General features: G+C 35.6%; 1 pseudogene; it reads left to right on the top strand.

Moving 5' to 3' along the window:
* Window positions 1–3,307: 3,307 nt before the first annotated feature.
* On the top strand, window positions 3,308–4,527 carry LOC112838051 (cyclin-I pseudogene; annotated as a pseudogene).
* Window positions 4,528–6,469: the final 1,942 nt, after the last annotated feature.

Below are 6,469 nucleotides of genomic sequence, written 5' to 3'. Positions count from 1 at the left end.
ACTAAAAGGCAACCTAGAGAATGGGAAAAGATATTTGCAAATGACATCAGATAAAGGGCTAGTATCCAAGATCTATAAAGAACTTATCAAATTCAACACCCCAAAAACAAATAATCCAGTCAAGAAATTGACAGAAGTCATGAACTGACATTTCTCCAAAGAAGACATACAAATGGCCAACAGACACATGAAAAAATGCTCAACATCACTTATCATCAGGGAAACACAAATCAAAACTACAATGAGATACCACCTCATACCAATCAGAATGGCTAAAATTAACATGATAGGAAACAACAAATGTTGGTGAGGATGTGGAGAAAGGGGAACTCTCTTACACTATTGTTGGGAATGCAAGCTGGTACAGCCACTCTGGAAAACAGTATGGAGGTTCCTCAAGATGTTAAAAATAGAGTTACCCTACAACTCAGCAATTGTATTACTAAGTATTTACCCCAAAGATACAGATGTAGTGAAATGAAAGGGCACCTGCACCCCAATGTTCACAGCAGCAATATTCACAATAGCCAAACTCTGGAAGGAGCTAAGATGTCCTTCAACAGGTGAATGGATAAAGAAGAAGTGTGTATATATATATATATATATATATATATATATATATATATATACACACACACACACCACACACACACACACACACACACACACACACAATGGAATATTACTTAGCCACAGAAATGATGAATACTTACTGTTTACATGGATATAGATGGAACTGGAGGATATTATGCTAAGTGAAATAAATCAATCAGAGAAAGACAATTATCATATGGTTTCACTCATATGTGGAATATAAGAAATAGTGCAGAAGATCATAGGGAAGGGAGGGAAATGTGGATGGGAAGAAATCAGAGAGGGAGACAAACCATGAGAGACTCTTAACTATGGGAAACAAACTGAGGGTTGCTGAAGGAGAGGTGAGTGGGTGGATGGGGTATTTGGGTGATGGGCATTAAGGAGGGCACTGGATGGGATAAGCAGTGGGTATTATACGCAACTGATGAATTGTTGAACACTACATCTGAAACTAAGGCTGTACTATGTGTTGGCTAGTTTAATTTCAATAATAAAAAAAAAGTATTGCAAGATGTGGGGTGGGGGGGGCACCTGGGTGGCTCAGTTGGTTAAGCATCTGCATTTGGCTCAGGTCTTGATCTCAGGGTCCTGGATCAAGCCCTGCATCAGGCTTTCTGCTCAGTGGCAAGTCTGCTTCTCCCTCTCCCTCTGTGATCTCTCTCACTTTCGCTCTCTCAAATAAGTAAATAAAAATCTTTTAAAAATAAATAAATAAACAAAACAAAAAAATGTGTTCAATATCATTAGTAATTAGACAAATACAAATTAAAAACTATGATAAAATACTTCATAATAATTCTTGGCCAACAGAGATACCTTCATAATGACCTGGATTCAATCCTCATTCAAAAATGCTTAACACACTACTGCTGCCCAAGTGTTAACCTTTACTTTCATGTTTTGATTCAGTTGCTCCAAGTGTATGATTGACTCTTAAATAAACAAAGGTATCCTCCTATTTTCCTTATAGCCTATGTTCTCTGAGGAGATTTTGGTGGAGTGTGCATATTTTACCTGTTCATAAACCTCAAGCCAAAACTAGGACTCAAAGAGCTGAGGTTTCTATTTTAGCACTTACCCTCCAGCTTAGCTGTCCTTAAATTTGACTTTGTCCTTAGTTTGCCCTTAACTTTGCTAAGTAAAATAAGTCAAAGAAGGACAAATACCTCATTATCTCACTTTTATGTAAAATCTAAAAACCAAAACAAACAAAACAAAACCCAAAGTCATAGATACAGAGAACAGATTGGTGGTTGCCAGAGGGGAGGTGGTCAGGGGTAGCTTGGGAGGGTGAAATGGGTGAAGGAGAGTAAGAAGTACAAATTTCCAGATATAAAGTAAATAAGTCTGAGGGAATACAGTTAACATATTGTATTAACTTTGTAAGATGACTTATTATAGTGACCATTTTACAATGTATACAAATCACTATGTTGTATACCTGAAACCAATATAATATTGTATGTCAATTATATATCAATAAATAAATGAAAGATAGGGCACCTGGGTGGCTCAGTTGGTTAAGCGACAGCCTTCGGCTCTGGTCATGATCCTGGAGTTCCAGGATGGAGTCCCACATCGGGCTCCCTGCTCAGTGGGGAGTCTGCTTCTCCCTCTGACCCTCTTCCCTCTCGTGCTCTCTATCTCTCATTCTCTCTCTCTCAAATAAATAAATAAATAAATCTTTAAAAAAATCATTTAAAAATAAATGGAAGATATTTAACACAGAGCCACCAAGAAGCTTTAGCTAGTTATTAATAAATTATATGCTACTGAAAAAAAAATCAAAGTTCTTTGAAGGAGCCAAAAATGCTAGGGTAACTATAATCCCCATTGACACTAATTGTTTTGTAATCATTCTCAAGAGTTGCGATAGTTATTTGGTGATTGTTTTCAATTCTTGCATAGGATACAAATCCTAGGATTAAATCATCACTACAAAGGATTGTATCAAATTCATTATGCATCTTATGTCATAAAATAATGATTTTTTTACCCATTTATGACAGAAGAAAGATATTATATTTGTATATAAAATTTCCAGGGTGTATTTATATATTTACAATAATATGGGCAGTACTGTATGTTTTCAAAGGACTTCTACCAGAATTAATTAGATTCCATTTATAAAATATGATATGCTTTTAAACTTGGATTATGAAGCCCATTAAGCAGATTATAGCATTTTGAAAAAAAATTAAACACTAAAGATCTGATTGTGTTATATATTCCTGATATGCCATTTGTATCTCCAACATATTGGATTTCATTCTAAACAAAAGGAAGTTGATTTCCAGAGAACTTGTGTATTTGCCAGCATCATGGATAATAGGAGAACCTAGGATAAAACAGTAGTGTTTTAACTCCAGGATCAGTATGAGTTTTATTATATTGCACTATAATGAATAAACAGATTATGTGCATGTGCATGTGAGTGTGTGTGTGTCTGAATTAACCAATTATTTCAACTGTACAAAAACTAATTCATTTATTAAATACTTATTAAACACTATTATATATCAGTTACACTTAGAAATAAAATTACATTTATGTCATCTTAAGTAAAAGTCTAAAGATTTCAACTGATTTCAATTTTGAAGCACAAATCCTATGGTTATTCATGAAAAAATCCTAAAAATGGCTTGGTGTTTGTGTTAGAATATGCATAAGTAACAATAATAGTGAAGTACACTATAATAATTGAAATTAAATGCCTACAAATCAGAATGTTTCTCCATCCCAGAGAAATGAAGTGATTCAGTGGCTGGCCAAACTCAAGTACCAATTCAATCTTTACCCAGAAAACTTGCTCTGGCTAGCAGTCTTTTGGGCAGGTTTTTAGCTACTGTAAAGGCCCATCCAAAATACTTGAGTCGTATAGCAATCAGCTGTTTTTTCCCAGTTGCCAAGACTGTTGGGGAGAATGAGAAAATTCCAGTACTGAAGGTGTTGGCAGGAGACAGTTTATGTGGATGTTCTTCACCTGAAATTCTGAAAATGGAGAGGATTATTCTCGATAAGTTGAATTGGGATCTTCACACAGCTACACCGTTGGATTTCCTTCACATTTTCCATGCCATTGCAGTGTCAACTAGGCCTCAGTTACTTTTCAGTTTGCCCAAACTGAGCCCCTCTCAACATTTGGCAGTCCTTACCAAGCAACTCCTTCACTGTATGGCCTGCAACCAACTTCTACAATTCAAAGAATCCATGCTTGCTCTGGCCATGGTTAGTTTGGAAATGAAGAAACTTATTCCTGATTGGCTTCCTCTTACAACTGAACTGCTTCAGAAAGCACAGATGGAGAGCTCCCAGCAGATCTACTGTTGGGAGCTTGTGGTGCATCACCTCTCTTTGCAGTCTTCCCTGCCTCTAAATTCCATTTATGTCTACCGTCCCCTCAAGCACACCCTGGTGACCTGTGACAAAGGAGTGTTCAGATTATATCCCTCCTCTGTCGCAGGCGCAGATTTAGATTTCTCCAAGGACAACAGCTAACCGGAAGTGCCAGTCAGAGGTGCGGCAGCCTTCTGCCATCAGCCCCCAGCTGCCCGTGGGTGCAAGCCTACCTCTGCTAAACGCAAAGTAGAGGAGATGGAAGTGGATGACTTCTATGATAGACTCAAACGGCTCTATAATGAAGATAATGCTTCGGAAAATGTGGGTTCTGTATGTGGCACTGATTTATCAAGGCAAGAGGGACATGCTTCTCCTTGTCCACCTTTGCAGCCGGTTTCTGTCATGTAGCTTCCAGTGTTACCTTCAAGTGCAAACTACGGTAGACTACTCTGGGAAGGGGAACATGGGAAAACCAGGAAAGGTTATATACAGGTGTATACCTTAGCAGGCCAATTTGAAGTGAGCCAGAAAAAAAGTCCGTTTGCTTGTGTGGCAAATTATAATCAATATTATTTAAGCATTTAAAGACCAAAAAAAGCGTGAAATTCAAAAGATCCAAATATTTTTTTAAGTAACAAAAATTTGTAGTGTTTGTCAGTTCTACCCTTTTCTCTGCTAAAATGTAACGGAGATTGACCCATCTCAAAGATTCATATTCAGTTTTTTTTTAAAGTTCCAAAATTCATAGCTGGCACACACTCTGTCTCCAGCGTCCTGATTTAATTTTCCTCATTTTTGCTTGCTTCTTTATTGAATACTTAATGAACTTTATGCATATGGATCTATAGCCTGACTTCCACTGATTTGGGAAACCCTCAAAATCATTTTTTAGCAATTTAGTGAATAAATTATTTCAGTGTGACAGCCATGTTTAATCCAGGATTCAAATTAATCCAAAAAGGGTACTTCAGAATTGCCCCATATGAATGAGGGGTGGTAATAGAAAAAGGACTGGCATTACCACATTGATTTTGTGTTTGTCTCATTTCAATTCTTGGAGGTTGGAAACAAAATTATTGTTTTCATTTTTGTTTATCTTAAATTGGAACTTAAAAGTGGCATGTAATTAGGACACTCTTAGATTTGTTGAAAGCATTTTTGACTTTTGTATAAAAGAATTTGTGATAAATATATCCAGGTGCTCACCAAACAACCATGTAACAACTAAGGTTTTGGTTTTTTTGTTTTGTTTTTGGTAACTGATCAGTTTTCACTCATTTATAATCAGTAGGAGAGACTGTCTAGATGTTGGGGCAGCTCTATAATTGGGGTCTGTAACGTGTAATAACTGAATTCAGTACCTTAGATTTATGTTAAGCTATTAGTATTTTCTTGATGAAAGTTATTCACTCTACCTGTATTTCTCTTAATAACTTCTGGATCCTGAGCTCCCTGTGCAGTCTGAAGATGGTATTGCAGTCAGAACCATGTACTGATGATAAAAGCCTCTAGTAGCAATAAAAGTTGTCCTCAAAAAAAAAAAAAAAAGAAAGAAAGAAATTCTGGGAAAAATAGGATAAAATATTTTATATAAATTATTTGTTTAGGTGTAAATTTAAGTACTAAATTTGGATATAAGGAAAAAAATACTTGAAAGACAAAATCTAAATTTTTAGTGCCAGTTGTTTGATTTGTGTGAAATAGGTAACTCTTTCTATTTCTTAAACATTTTATAACAGATTTTTTGAGGTATAATTAAGGTACATGTTAGTGTATACTCAAGAAAGCATTGTAACCATTAAGGCAATGAACATACACACCATCACCCAATATTTCCGGTCAGAAAATGCAACAGAAGTTATAGACAGCTTCATAATGGGGAACAACTTGAATAACAACACTTCAGTGTGAATGGGTATAAATATTAATGTGTGTATGATAAATATATATATCAATCTACTATGTTGTGGGAACTCTTTAATTTTATTTTTTCTTCCATTAACTCAGGTGGAAAATATCTGTTTTACTGGATTTTTTGAGGCTTAAGTAAAAGAATGGAATTCATATTTCATCATCTATGTTGCTATAGTACTATAAATCTGAAGGTCTGGGGGTACATGACATTTTGGAAGGAAAAAGAAAGGAAGGGAAAGAAAGAGTTGAAAAAAAAGAATGATAAAGAAGAGATTGTTTGCATGTTCATGTTTCCTGAAAGAATTGATTTACAGAATTCCCCTCTTTGGCAGTGGGCAGGAGAAGCTTGAGAGCAATGGCAAATCACATTACGTGTATTATTCAGCACTAGTCATTTAACCAGTTCTTTGAAATTTTTCTTTAAAATAGGAACTAAACTGTTGGCTTTTAATGCTTTCCATTCAGCAGGATGAATTCAGAAATAAGTGTTAAAAGAAGGTGCTAACCAAATTTAATAACCTATATTTAATAAATTTAATATGCTAGAGTCAGCAACCTTATCAAACAGAAATAAAGAAAAGGGTATATTAGCTCTGATTTGCCTGACTCACAATGATAA

The sequence above is a fragment of the Callorhinus ursinus genome, unplaced genomic scaffold (genome assembly GCF_003265705.2).
Source record: "Callorhinus ursinus isolate GAN/ISIS: 27379988/994484 unplaced genomic scaffold, GSC_fseal_2.0 scaffold22, whole genome shotgun sequence".
NCBI lineage: Eukaryota > Metazoa > Chordata > Mammalia > Carnivora > Otariidae > Callorhinus > Callorhinus ursinus.
This window is presented reverse-complemented; position numbering and strand designations above follow the sequence as displayed.